General features: G+C 37.3%; 1 pseudogene; it reads left to right on the top strand.

Annotated features, from left to right (window-relative positions):
• The first annotated feature begins 13,471 nt into the window (after positions 1-13,471).
• On the top strand, positions 13,472-13,713 carry LOC129404254 (protein CEBPZOS-like; annotated as a pseudogene).
• The last annotated feature ends 850 nt before the right edge of the window (positions 13,714-14,563 follow it).

The raw sequence follows: 14,563 nt of genomic DNA, 5'->3' as shown, positions 1-14,563 counted from the left end.
AATACAATTATTTTTAAGCCAATTAAAATGTCAAGTGTTATAACCAAATCTAACTCCACTAACTATATCAAAAATCTGGCTTCTGGGACTGGGGAGAGAGGATAATGTGTAATGCACTTGACTTATAGGCATCTGAGAAGGGCTTGATCCCTGGCATTGCATATAGTCCCATCTCTTTTCTCCCTCTTCCTGCACCTTGAACCACCAAAAGTGATCTCTGAATGAAGAGCAAGGGACAAACCCTGAGTACTATAGGGTGTGACTCAAAACCAAACTAACCCAATGAAAAGAAAAACCTGACTTGATTTATTGAAATACTGCATTTCATAATCAGTTTTAGGAGGAAACAGCTCTATTGCTAAAGCCAAATGTTATATTATCTCTTAAAACCTTGATATGATTAAGTGGCTTATCCTAAGCTTTCACTACATGCACAAGCTATAATAGGGGTGTTCTTGAAATCACAGTTTTAAGGATAAGGCTTATTAAGCTTGATTTCATAGCATTATACAAAATCACTTAACTGCGGAATAAAATGTGTAAACCTGTATCCCAAGAGCTTAGATCTGGCCTGTGTGAGGCCCTGGGTTCAATGTGGGTACCACAAAAAGAAATAAAGAACAAAGAAATGAGAATAAAGTTAAGTAGCATAATAGATTGATAGGTTGGAGTTACAAGAGAAGAAAGTATCATCATACAGATCTGGAATTTCAAGAAAGTCCCTTGTTAGCACAGACATATACAATTGACAATTTATTCAAAAATTTGACCATTGAAATTAGTATAATGTAAAGAAGTATTAGAAGATATGGACCATGCATCCTAGCTGCTGAGTGCCACATCAAGGTAGATATACATTTATTTTAGTTGCGTTTGAGGACAAAACACTATCCTCTCTCTATTAGGGCAACTTTCCCTATGATATCGCTTTTGTATAGTATCATAGGGAAAAAAATCATAACAGAAAAAGTTCTCAATGCAAACTTTGTTATTGATTACCTTTTTGTCACATTATCTTAGTTTTACAGCAGTAAAACTCAGTAAAAGTTTACATGTAGTATCTCTCTATATGTAGTGTGAATACTGCAAGTAGCCTAATTTGACAGCCCAATTTATTAGCGCACACACTATTTAAAAAATGATATATTTAGAACAAAGCTAAGTCAGAAGAAGGTAGAGTTATTACAAAGCACCATGGACAATAAAGAGTCATCTTTGAAAAATGAGGACTTCCCTAAACCTTTCTCTGCACATGGCCAGAATATAATAAAGGCACTCAGATTCCTTTAGTATATTTATTTGCTGTGTGTTTGTGATAGTGTTTAAAGTACGAGGCAAATGCCAAGGCCCCAACTTACTCATATATGAAGGCACAATTAAATTCAGGTTATATCTCAAGTATTTTTCTAGATGTACAGAACCTAAAATGACTTGAGGCATGAACAAACTTTCATAGAAAATGTACTTTGGGGTTGCTTGGTGAACTAGGATCTGGACATTCTGTGTATTACACGGTGTTACCAAAGTATCCATTGTATATGCATGAGATTAGAGTCAAACATTCACCTATAGCAATTGGGCTCCATAAATACAAAGGTTTTTGGGGTGTTTGTTTGTTTTATGTTTTTTTGGGTTTTTTTTGCATGGACACAGTAAAGTTTCTGCTAGGGAAATCAGGTTTTCTCCAGTGTTTTGTTCTGTCTTCTTATAAGATTCTCAATCCAATTGACTTGGCATCTCCTTGATCTTGTCTCCTGTTTTCTTACTTTCATGCCATTCTATCTTGTTACTCTTAAGTTTTCACCACTATTTTATTTTCAGTTCAATAATAAACATTTTCAAGTTCTGGTCAATCCAAACTTTGGTCTTCCCTAAACATGTGTTTCCCCCTCCAAACTCCTAACACTTTACAGGCTCTGAACAATGGCTAACTGTTCCTGCCTGTTAGGTTTCCAGAAACAGGCTTTAGAAAGCTGCCATGTGTTTATCTTTCTCAACACTCCACAAGCACCCCTTCGTGACTCACACACACAGAAAGCCAAAAACCCTGAATGGTTGTTTATTCTCACCAGCTGTATGACCTTGCACGTGGCTCTCAGCATGGGTGAGGATTAGAGAACTTTGGAGAGGTGCGTCATGTAGATTTAAGTACAAACAAAACTTCGTTACCAGGCCTTTTGCTTAGATCCTTTACGGAAGTTCAGAGCTAAGCATGAAATTCCATTAGCTTGTCATCTTTACTTTTATCCATTTAGGTTGAAAGGGAGAGGAAGGATCAGGTGTGGTGGCATGAAAACAAGTAATAGTTTGGGGGCTTGCCACTTTTCAAGAGCTTACAACACAGGGCTTAGCATGGACACTGTGGATATATGGCATGTCACTCTCAGAGGCATAATTACACCAGCGTGCTAGGTTGGCTTCATAGCAGTACACGTGGACAACAGTTACCCCATTCACCAATCATCTACGAGCTCTAGGAATTATTCTCACCTGTCATCTGATGTCTTCTACCTGAGTTTTGCATAAGTTCATCCTAAGTGTCTACAGACTCAAAGGATTCCAGTCTAAAAACACGGTGCTCTTTCTTTACACAGAAGTCTCCATTCTCACTGGTGGTTGACCTGACATATTCCAGTGATTCTGCCTTCTTACATTCCCATATCTACCTCCTTCATTTAGTAAAGATTGCAATGTTTTATTTGAGTTTCTGTTACTTGGATCTGGGTTGGATAAAGGCAGAAAACAAGAACATTCACTGAGCTTGCTTTATTTGTTTACATTTTCTCATTATAGTTCTGGCTACCTATTGACAAATTCCTGTTATCTGTTATATACTCTATTTAGTTTTCTTATTGATTGTGGCAGAGAAGTAAATATGTGGACGGAAACAGGAGTCCTCAATCATTATTTATGGTTTAATAAGATTAAAATGAAAATAAAGATAACTTATCAAATTAGATTTTTCTATTTTACAGTTCACATTTTGCTTCCCATGTTAGAAACACGAAGTAGAAATTTATCTCTGAGGTGGGGATGGAGATTGAGGAATTGGGAGATTGGAGAGAATGTCAAAAATTTGAGGAGGGGGGCCGGAGCGTTAGCACAGAGGGTAGGGCGTTTGCCTTGCACGCGGCTGACCCGGGTTCGATCCCCGGCATCCCATATGGTCCCCCAAGTACTGCCAGGAGTAATTCCTGAGTGCAAAGCCAGGAGTAACCCCTGAGCATCGCTGGGTGTGACCCAAAAAGTAAAAAAAAAAAAAATTGAGGAGGTTCACAACAAAAATATAAAGGAGACCTATATACTGAGAAAAGTCACATAAAAAACCATAAATATTTTAAATTTAGGTGTAATTTTATATGAGTTAAAAGCCCTTGCAGTTAGTCAGTTGAATTAAGATTTTTCTCAATTTATAGCCAAAAGTCTATTAACAGGTATATTCCTTAATATCAGTAGATGAATTGAAAGTCCTTAATTGAAGTCACAAAGGAAACCAAATATACAGTGAGAAGTTTATTTCAACAAAGATTGATTTACTTAGAGATGATTCAAAGATGAGTTAATAGGTAACATACATATATGACCTTGAAAGCATCCCATGAAATTCTCAAGGCACAGCCAGGAGTGATTTCTAAGCACAGAGCCAGGAGTAACCATTGAGCATTGTCAGGTGTGACCCCGGAAAAAAAAAAGTGATTATGTAATAACATTTGGGTTTCTTTAACAGCTAATAAGTACCTGGCTTGTGATTCTCAGTGAGGAAGTATAACTAATTAGAAGCTCTGTTCCGGTTACTGGAACAGTTATAGAATGGGATGAAGATGGCAGAGAAGCCCGGGGGTAGGGTAAGAGTGTGCTGTATGTACATGACACATTTCCCACCTGCACTTGGCTGTCTTTCTCAATTTTATGACTTTGTGGAGAGAAGGAACAAGCCTTCTGATCTGAATTAATAAGCAAGAAAATCCCATTTTTTTTAACCCCAATCTTATCAAATCTTATTTTTTATCAGTGTTTTGTATTGTTTATTTCATCAGTTTTCCACTAGACATCTAGTTAAGAAATTTACCTTTAAGATATCTAACAAGTCTTTTTTTTTCTTTTTTTGTTCATACCCAGCAATGCACAGGGGTTACTCCTGGCTCTGCACTCGGGAATTACTCCTGGCAGTGCTCAGGGGACCATATGGGATGCTGGGAATCAAATCCTGGTTGGCCGAGTGCAAGGCAAACACCCTACCTACTGTGCTATTGCTCCAGCCCCAGATATCTAACAAGTCTTAATCATTCCCTTTAAAATATGATTGAGGACAATTGCCCCAACTAACTGATTACAGGTTGACCTGAGATCGTCTTCTAAGGGGAGGGAACAGATCACCTTCTAAGTGGGACAATTGGGCTGGTACCAGATCATGGAAAAAAGCATCTGAGAAGGTGGATGCAAAAGAATCTTTTCTTCTGTTCTCTAATGTTTTACTTTGAAAAGATCCCACATGTTTAGCTCAGTGTTTTTAATAAGCACGTAGCAAATAGCCATGTGCTAGGATGGATTTTGAGTGCTAAAACTGTTTGGTGTGTTTTTAAATGTTGGACTGTAGCAATAGCACAGCGAGTAGGTTGTTTGCCTTGCACATGGCCAACCCAGATTCAATTACTCAGTCCCTCTCGGAGAGCCAGACAAGCTACCGAGAGTATCCCGCCCGCCCGCATGGCAGAGCCTGGTAAGCTACCTGTGGCGTATTTGATATGCCATCAACAGTAACGACAAGTCTCACAATGGAGACATTACTGGTGTCTGCTCGAGCAAATTGATGAACAACAGGATGACAGTGCCACATATGTAACCTAAGATAAAAAATGTCAAAGAGCATAAAGCAATAGTTATAAAGAACATTGTTCAGGAGAGTAGATATGGATGAAGATCCATCAATATTATCAGGATGAGTAGGAAGAATAGTAAACAAAAGGATGACATAAAAATGAGAAATATTACATAGAGAAGAGGAAAAGGAAAGATAGAAGAAAGTTTCATGGAAACTACTATGAGAAAAGACTGTTACTGTCACTGTCATACTGTTGCTCATCAATTTGCTCAAGTGGGCACCAGTAATGTCTCCATTGAGACGTTGCTGTTACTGTTTTTGGCATATCAAATACTCACGGGTAGCTTGCCAGGCTCTGCCGTGTGGGCGAGATATTCTCGGTAGCTTGCTGGGCTCTCCTAGAGGGATGGAAGAATCAAACCTGGGTCAGCCGTGTGCAAGGCAAATGCCCTACCCGCCACGTTATTGTTCGAGCCCACGAGAAAAGACACAAAGAAAAACCTTTATTGCAGATAATTATCAATTTGTTCTTGAGAGCTTTTTACTGTTTTAATGTAGAGGGTAACCTAACTAAATTTTATCCCATCTTTTCTTTTCTGACATGTAATGAAGGTCAGAATAAAATTAGAGATGAATCAGTAGTCCTTACCTAGGAAATACATGCTCCCGACCTAGAAGCATACTCTAGATGAAAAAGGAGAAAAACTCTTGGAGTCATGGATGAGTCTTTTTTAACCAAAGTTAAAAAACATTTATTTTGTTCTTAGAGTAGTATGAAAAGAAATTTTAAAAAAGACATAAATATTGGAGCATTCTATAGAAAATATTCTAAATAGAAGGCTATGTAATTTATCAAAAGCATTAATCATTATTAAATGTAGTTTTCTGACTTTAATAGTTTTATGCAACAGCTTTTCTCTTCAAGAAGACAGTCCTCTCTTTAGTAGACTCAAAATCTTTTTAATACTAAATAAATATAATACAAAATCACATTATAAGGATATTAATTTTGTGGATCCCTTTAATTTTTTTTAATAAAATCACAAGTGTCTTCAGATAAGCCAGACTCAGCACCACTTAATATTCTATTTCAAAACTTCTTTATTTTCGGGGCCGGAGCGATAGCACGGCAGGTAGGGCGTTTGCCTTACATGTGGCCGACCTGGGTTCGATCCCCGGCATCCCATATGGTTCCCCCAAGCACTGCCAGGAGCAATTCCTGAGTGCAAAGCCAGGAGTAACCCCTGAGCATCGCTGGGTGTGACCCAAAAAGCAAAAAAAAAAAAAAAAAAGATAAAAACTTCTTTATTTTCATCTTTTGTTCGTTTGTTTGTTTGCTTTGGGGACAATACTCAGTGGTGAGTAGGGACTTCCCCGCCCCCCCCCTCGCCCTGTGCTTGGGTGTCATTCCTGGTTATGCCCAGGAGACCATACAGTGCCTGGAATGAAACCTCAGGCCTTCTTCATGAAAAGTATGTGCATAGCACATTGAGCTATATATGTTTAGTCCGACAGAAAACTGTAAAGGAAATAATGTTTCGAATTAGGTACAAATAGGTTTATAGGAATACTTTTTTCCTAAGGTAAGTTTGAAGAAGTTTTCTTCTTTTATCATCAATCATAAACTAAAGCTCTGACATATCAGTGTAATTAGACAAAATCAATCGAATTGACCTAAAGTTTTTCAATCTTATAATAGACATGCAATGATGGTTATATTAGAAATATTTTAATTTGAAGATGTTAATGTCAGAACTACTTTTCTCTGGCACCAAGGATTGTTAGGTTAAGTGGATTTAATGAGAGAATGTTTATAAAAATACTTGCTCCAGGGCTTGGCAAACTCAGAAACACTAAAAAAAAAAAACACGAAACTATCACTATTATATCATCATCATTCCAAGTAGGCCAATCCCATTATGTTATCATTGTTATAAACATTGTGAGGTTTTTGTTTTTAACTAAAGACCAATTTGGCCTAATTATTTGCTATAAAGACAAGTCATATCATGTCAGTTATCTAAGTTTAGGAAGTGGTAGATAAAGTTTATCTAACAAAAAGTTTCTCCTTTAGTAATTCTGGTCTGGAAAATGAGTCAAGAAATGCTGAAATTAAAGACCGAAGGAACACACCTTTGTGTTTTGTTTTCTATTGCAAAGGTATCTCTGTCTGTTCAGCCTCACATTTGCCAAATCATTGTGTCATTCCAAACCCTTCTGAAGATAAGCAGGACTCCAAAATTAAGGTAGTTATTTGACAGGTAATTTGTCCAGTCTCATTGACTAATTTCTTTCCAATGAATGTGATAAAGCTTGCTGTAGTATCAGACTAATTATATTTTTCCCTCTTTTGGACTTCTTGTTTATTAATTCCATTGTACCTCCTTTTATCTTTTCTACGTTTAACCCTAACCTATTTATTTATTTATTTATTTATTTATTGCTTTTTGGGTCATATCCGGTGATACACAGAAGTTACTCCTGGCTTATGCACTCAGGAATTACTCCTGGCGGTGCTCAGGGGACCATATGGGATGCTGGGAATTGAATCCCGGTCAAGCACATGCAAGGCAAACTCCCTACCCGCTGTGCTATCGCTCCAGCCCTTTATTTTTGTTTTTATTTTTTTCCCGTACAGCAGAGCCTGGCAAATTACCCGTGACATATTTAATATGCCAAAAACAGTAACAACAACGTGCTATTCATGTTCCTGGAGTGAGCAGATGCCATTGGGCTACACTTGCACTCGACAGTGACAAATGAAGATGTTACTGGCTTCCACTCAAGCAAATCAACGAACAACAGGATGACAGTGCTACAGTGCTACAGTGATGTTTAGCATTAGTTCTTTTATTAGTATTCGTTGTATTTTAACAGAAAAGACAAACTTCTTTTCTGTTAAAATACAAAAATGATTGAGGGGGGCTCAGTGTAAGTCACTGGGTCTGTGTAATGATTGCTATGAAAATAAAGGAAATGTCAATTAAAGCTGGAGTTCTCTATAGGAGTACCCAATCTCTACTACTCATAAATTACCTCAATTATCAATTATCATAAATTACCTACCTGACTCCATCTTTAATCCCACTGGAAAACATATAGCTTAGTATTTTCAAATAGGAAGTGAAAATAATTTCACTATTTTCCTGTTTCATCCCAACAAGCCCAGTGGATAATAAACCCTGCAGTTCAGCTAATGGTAACTCCTCCTCACTTTAACTCTAATTTTCCTCCAGGGAGCTTTAACTTTTTCTCACTTGATACTTTCTTTGTTCCTCTCTCTTTACAAAAGTCTTCTTACTTTATATACCCTCTCCCCTCATATATGTCTCCCTTTGCTTGTTGAGATGTTGGCAAATTTACATGTGGTTTAATAAAGCCAATTAACTCTGAATATACTCAGTTAAAATCTGTATTTTGATACTGCTTTACCTCATTTTATTTTTCTGATTCTTTTTTTCTTTGCAGATCTTTTAAAAGGGTTGATAAAGTTTGAGTAATGTTTCATTGCTTACTACTAGTATTTATTAAAAGGGTGCTATGCATACCACCTCAATCTCTTTTGTGGCTTTAATGTTTTTAAATATGCATCTAGTTAATGTCATTTTCTTGGATGGAAGATATAAAACTGTACATATACTATCACTGTCACTGTCATCCTGTTGCTTTTTGATTTGTTCAAAATCACCAGTAACGTCTCTCATTTTGAGACTTATTGTTACTGTTTATATAAAACTATATATATACACACACATATATATATTTATATATACACAGTTATATTGCTCAGCACTTTTCAGACGTTTTACCTTGTTGACCAGCCCTCATTCATGCACTGGCTTGTTCACATTGCAGATTTCTAGTCACTAATCTGCTCTTTGGATAACCCACAAATACAAATCACCTCTAAATATTTCTTCTGATAGCTTGATGCTATTCATTTATTTTATTTGTAATGGAACTACTGAATTCATTTGTTCATATTATAAAAATCAGAGCTATATCACAACAAAATATTTTTTTAATTGAATCCCTGTGAGGTACACAATTATAAAGATGTTCATGGTTGGGTTTCAGTCATATAATGTTCTAGCACCTGTCCCTTCACCAGTGTACAGTTTCTACCACCAGTGTCCCCAGTTTCCCTTCAGTCATCCTCTCTCAGCCTGCCTCTCTTTCCTTTTGGACATTATTATAGTTTGTAGTCATACATTGTTCTAGCATGCATCTTTCCTCCAGTCACTGTCACTGTCATCCTGTTGCCCATTATTTTGCTCGAGTGGGCACCAGTAACATCTCCATTGAGATGTTGTTGCTACTGTTTTTGGCATATCGAATACCCACGGGTAGCTTGCCAGGCTCTGAAGTGCGGGTGAGATACTCTCGATAGCTTGCTGGGCTCTCTGAGAGGGGTGGAGGAATCAAAGCCGGGTGGGCCATGTGCAAGGCGAATGCTCTACTGGCTGCACTATTGCTCCAGCCCATCTTTCCTCCAGTGCACCTTTCAAAACACTAGTGTCCCCAGTTTCGCTCCCATCACCCCCACCTCCCCACAGTCTGCCTCTGTAGCAGATACTTAGATACTTCTCTCTCTCTCTCTCTCTCTCTCTCTCTCTCTCTCTCTCATTGTAGTTTGTAATACAGATACTGAAAGGTGGTAAAGGGATATACTTGATAACCTTTCAGTATCTGAATTGAAATCTACTTTTAAGCAGTAAATTTCGGAAAGTGAAGCAGCACAATTGACAATAAGCAGTGCAGTGCTTTGTTGTTGTTGATTTTGTTTTGTTTTCTTTAGTGAAAATGAATAGTTTTCATGAAAGAAGTTTACTTAAATACGAAGAAAGTGAGAGAGCGAGAGAGAGAGAGAGAGAGGAGAGAGAGAGAGGAGAGAGAGAGAGAGAGAGAGAGAGAGAGAGAGAGAAGAGAGAGAGAGAGAGAGCAGCGAGTGTGAATTGATTGTCTCCACCAGGATCTCTCTGTTTACATAAAAATTAGTAAAAATTAATCTGGGTATTGTCCAGAAAAGCCTTTTGAAGGTCCTCTCAGATTCTCTAGTCAGTTTCTTTCTGTAGCTTAGTGCCCCAATGTTCTTACCTAAAAAGAGCCCAGGATTTGCATCTCAAAGCAATGTGTTCCTGTGCCTTTGGGCTATTTCAGGACTGGGCAATTTATTTATTTTTGTTTTTGGACCACACCCAGGTACACCCTGGGGTTACTCCTGACTCTGCACTCTGGTAGAAACTGTATGGGATGTGGGTCAGTTGGGTCACCCACATACAAAACAAATGTCCTACCTACTGTACTATCTCTCTGGCCAGGAGCTGGACAATTTCCTAAGTTTTATTATTTCCCCAAAACTCATTACAACGATTCCCATATATGTTGTACTGCAACGTTCCCAATAGATATCACCTTTGTTTTATCTATAATTGGTACATGGGTGAAGAAGGTCTTTCCTCTGCAACTTCACGCTGACAAAAGAGAGCAGACTCTGCCTGTGCAAATGTATGAAATATCATGTCAACTTAGTATGAATGGGACCGGGCAATTGTTTGATATGGTTTCAAAGTTTTCAGTCTGAAAGAGAAATCAGATAAATATGACAACTATTTAAAACATTAGATCCTGGAGGATAAAAGCTTCTCCTTGCCCAAGAGGCAGCATATTTAAGGATTCAGTAGGAGCTGGTACTTCATCAATCTCCCACCTGTCAGCCATTAATGGATCTTTTGTTTTTTCTAGCACTTTTTGAGGAGTCTGGAAAAGTAGTGGCTGACCTAAATTAAGTTTTGTGGACTCCTTCACCATAAGGGCAGTTGCTGCCACAGTTCAGAACATCAAGGCCTACCCTGAGACACACTGTCAAACAGTGAAGGCTTAACTATAAGGACCAGGAAGTCTGCCCCACAGCTTGGAAACTGGCCGCACATGCTGGGGAAAGAGGCAGCTGAGATAGAGAAGGGAACACTAAGCAGAGGATGCTGGGAGGATCCCATTCGGGTTGAAAGATGCATGCCGAAGGTAGACTATAGACCAAGCATGAAGGCCATTCAATATCTCTATTGCAAACTACAACACCCCAAAGGAGAGAGAACAAAAGGGAATGCTCTGCCACAAAGGCAGGGTGGGATGGTGGCGGATGAGTTGGGGGTGGTGGGAGGGATACTGGGAACATTGGTGGAGGTGAATGGGCACTGGTGGAGGGATGAGTAAATGATCACTGTATGACAAATGCAAACATGAAAGTTCATAAGTTTGTAACTGTACCTCACGGTGATTCACTAATAAAAAATTTTTTAAAAAATAACATCACGGGCACAATCATAAAAAAAAAAAGGTATACAAAATGAAGGAAGATGCCTGAGAGGTACTGAGAGAAATCAAGGATAGTCACTACAAATATAAAAAATGAGTAGAAAATGCTTATCTTTCCATTTTGTTGGTACTGTCCTTTTAACCCACACATGTAAAGAAATTCATTATCTGCATATATTTCAAAACATAGAAACCATAGGTATATAAACCGTCTGCTCCTTCCAGGGAAATCAAAGCTGTGCCAGGCACCTCTGTTTATCCAGGTGTTTCTCCCTTACAGGCAAAAGAATTTTGATTTTGACAGTACACCTTGAAGGTAGTGAGTGGACTTTGTATGTAAAATAATCCAAGAATGTTTCTTTTCTAAAGTGACATGAATAAAAATCAGATGGGTAAATGGCAAATGGGAAAATGAAGGCCACTGTGCAAGGAAATAATATTTCAGCATTCAGAGAAAAAAATATATGCTCTAAACTTAGTGATACTGTAGACTACTGTATGCCATTAGATTATAAGCACATGGAATAAATGTTAAATGTGCCGCCACTTAAAATAGTTCTTACTAAAACCAATGAAAGTGATCCTTCCATTTTATTCTATTTACACTGAGTATATAAGCAGTATTTCTTAGATAAAGTTGCAGACAGTATAGCAATCTCTCAAATCAGATAGTCAATATCACCATCAGTATTAAATGTTGTGATGAATTTTATCACATGCTGAATTTCATATAAAATTAGGCACAAAGTTTAAGTGAATCTGCAAAAAGATTGAGAACAAAAATTCAAATGTACATTACGTTAGGCCATGCTTATTAGCAGATATGATATTTGAATCTATTGAAAAACAAGACAAAACCTGAGATTTGTATTGTAACTGTATGTTATATGTAATTTTTGTATTTTGTCTAATTTGTGTTGTAACCTGCACTACATATTGTCCCCCAAGCAAAAACTAAAACAATTCCCAATCTTTTCTGTATAGACTTACGCTCCAATGTTCTTTTGGGTGTTTTGACAGTGAGTAGAGTATTAATTTATGTTATAAATAGGAAACAACTTGCTCTTTTGTAAGAATAGGATTGAAACAAATTTACTGATCATTTAAATATATTTTCAGTGAAATTAGTTTCTTCAAATAAAGCATTCATATTTGTATTTCTATTTGTTTATGAAATAGAGAGCAAAATATATCAAAAAGATTTCTGAGGAAGTTATTTTTCACACTCAACCCAAGTACTCATTGCTAATTATAAAGCTTATAAAGCTCATTTTATAAAAATAAGCTTGGAATGAATGCCACATATTACCAAGTCAATTATAGGTTATTTAGACATTTAAATCAAATATATGCTTTTATCTTTTCTGCTTTAATTCACTTATCTTCATAAAAAAAAGCTAAACGTGAAAAGAAAATAAAGTTTCAATTGGTGAACAGTTATGATACTGTCCGAACAAATTCATTTATGAATAGCCTTCAGTTAACTTCTTACTTATTCTTAGTTCCCCTCGAACTTTGACATTATCAAAACTTCTATAAATTATTCCTAATGAGCACCTCCTTTATATTCATATTTTATCAACCCATTCATTTAGTTTCCTGGTGCCCTTAAGGTCTATAATATCTATTAGCAAAAATCCTTTGAAAATTACCAACACTTCACCTTCTACCAGCTAAATAGTCAGAGGCAGGAGGATATGAGTATGATGTGATACGTGACAAGTTTAATTCTGAGATTGTGTCTTCAGCGTTTTGGGAAGTTCTATCATACAGAAATAGCTCAATGGAGTTCTGCCTCCCTATGGCTAAAACAACAGTCCTAGTTTTTTTCAAGGTATTAAGTTGTTTCCCATTAGTTCTTTCTGCATATGATATCGAGCACTTCCCATATTCCATTTAGCTCTGGACCAGATTTGTGGAATACAAATGAATAGAATGAGTCAAATGCAGTCTTTGATGTGACTATTCTCATAGTCTTGTAAACAGAAACATGTTGAAGATAAACCAAGGCAGGTTGTGACTATTGAATCGATTACAAGAGCATTCACTCACACATACTGTGACCCTTTTATGCTAGGTGCTTTGATAATTGTGGTAGCAGTTGGAAACTCAGAGAAAAGACCCTGAGAACAGATAGAGGGCTGTGAGATGAATTATTGGAAGAACTAACATTTGGTTTGTGGGTATACAGATCAAGACAGGGATCTATTGCAAAGATCAAGACTTTACTAATTGTGCATTAGTAAAAGTCATAATCAAAAGCAGAATATTGGGCAGGGCATAGCCAGTCACTGAACAAGCAAGCACAGAACGGCAAGCTCACTATTCAATATGTCCTACTCTATGGAACCAAAGGCAAAGAAGATCTTTAAGGGAGTTTTGGTGCAGAACTGGTGGACATTTATGGAGCCTAGTTTTGTTTAATAAGATGAACATAAGACAAGATCTCAGGCAAAAAATGAGCAAGAGATTCCTCCTTCATCTTGGAAGTTTATTACAAACTCATTGAACATTCTGGAATATATGGGATTAGAGAGCAAGATCAAGAAAAGTGGCTAAACAGCAGAAGTTAGAAAATTGGCCTCTGATCAAATTATCATGTCATAGTATCAGACAAGATTAAAATCCCAAATCTGACATGAATGGAGCTTGGAATCTTAAAAGGCAAAAATGAGAATTTGGAAAGTCTAGTTAGTTTTAATAGTTTTATTCTTTATACCAAGTAAGAAGAAACTACTAAAGCATGTTAATTTTTTTTATTCATGAAACTCATGAAATTGTGTTTGTATCATTCAAACCAGTTCCCCTTTAATTAAAAAACCTGTATTAGGGGCCGGAGCGATAGCACAGCGGGTAGGGCGTTTGCCTTGCAGGCGGCCGACCCGGGTTTCATCCCCGGCATCACATATGGTCCCCCAAGCATCGCCAGGAGTAATTCCTGAGTGCAAAGCCAGGAGTAACCCCTGAGCATCGCTGGGTGTGACCCAAAAAGCAAAAAAAAAAAAAAAAAAAAAAAACCCTGTATTATTAAAAAAAAAAGGAAGCAGGTTAGCATGAAATGTCATAGATGTTGTAGGAACCAATGTTATTAGAAATTCATGTTATTTTTCAGTTCTAGATCATTAATTTATAAGACTAGAGAAATTAATGATGGTATTGGACTTTTATGAAGGAGTAAGACTAGAAATTATGTTAGAAAAAGGAAACTATTTTCTCAAGGGCCCTCTGAAGACTTTATGAGAGATAGTGCATGCAACGTGAGGTAGAGTACTTGCCTTACTTGAAACAAACTAGATTTGCTCCCTGGCACCACTTGAGACCCTCCAAGAGTGATCCCCGAGGGAAGAGGAAGAACTAAGCCCTGAGTACTGCTAGGTATGTCCTCCATACAAATAAATAAAGGGAGCAGTGATTATAATGTAA

This window comes from Sorex araneus, chromosome 4 (genome assembly GCF_027595985.1).
Source record: "Sorex araneus isolate mSorAra2 chromosome 4, mSorAra2.pri, whole genome shotgun sequence".
Taxonomy (NCBI): domain Eukaryota; kingdom Metazoa; phylum Chordata; class Mammalia; order Eulipotyphla; family Soricidae; genus Sorex; species Sorex araneus.
The sequence above is the reverse complement of the archived record's forward strand: the minus strand, read 5'-3'. Positions and strand labels throughout refer to the sequence as shown.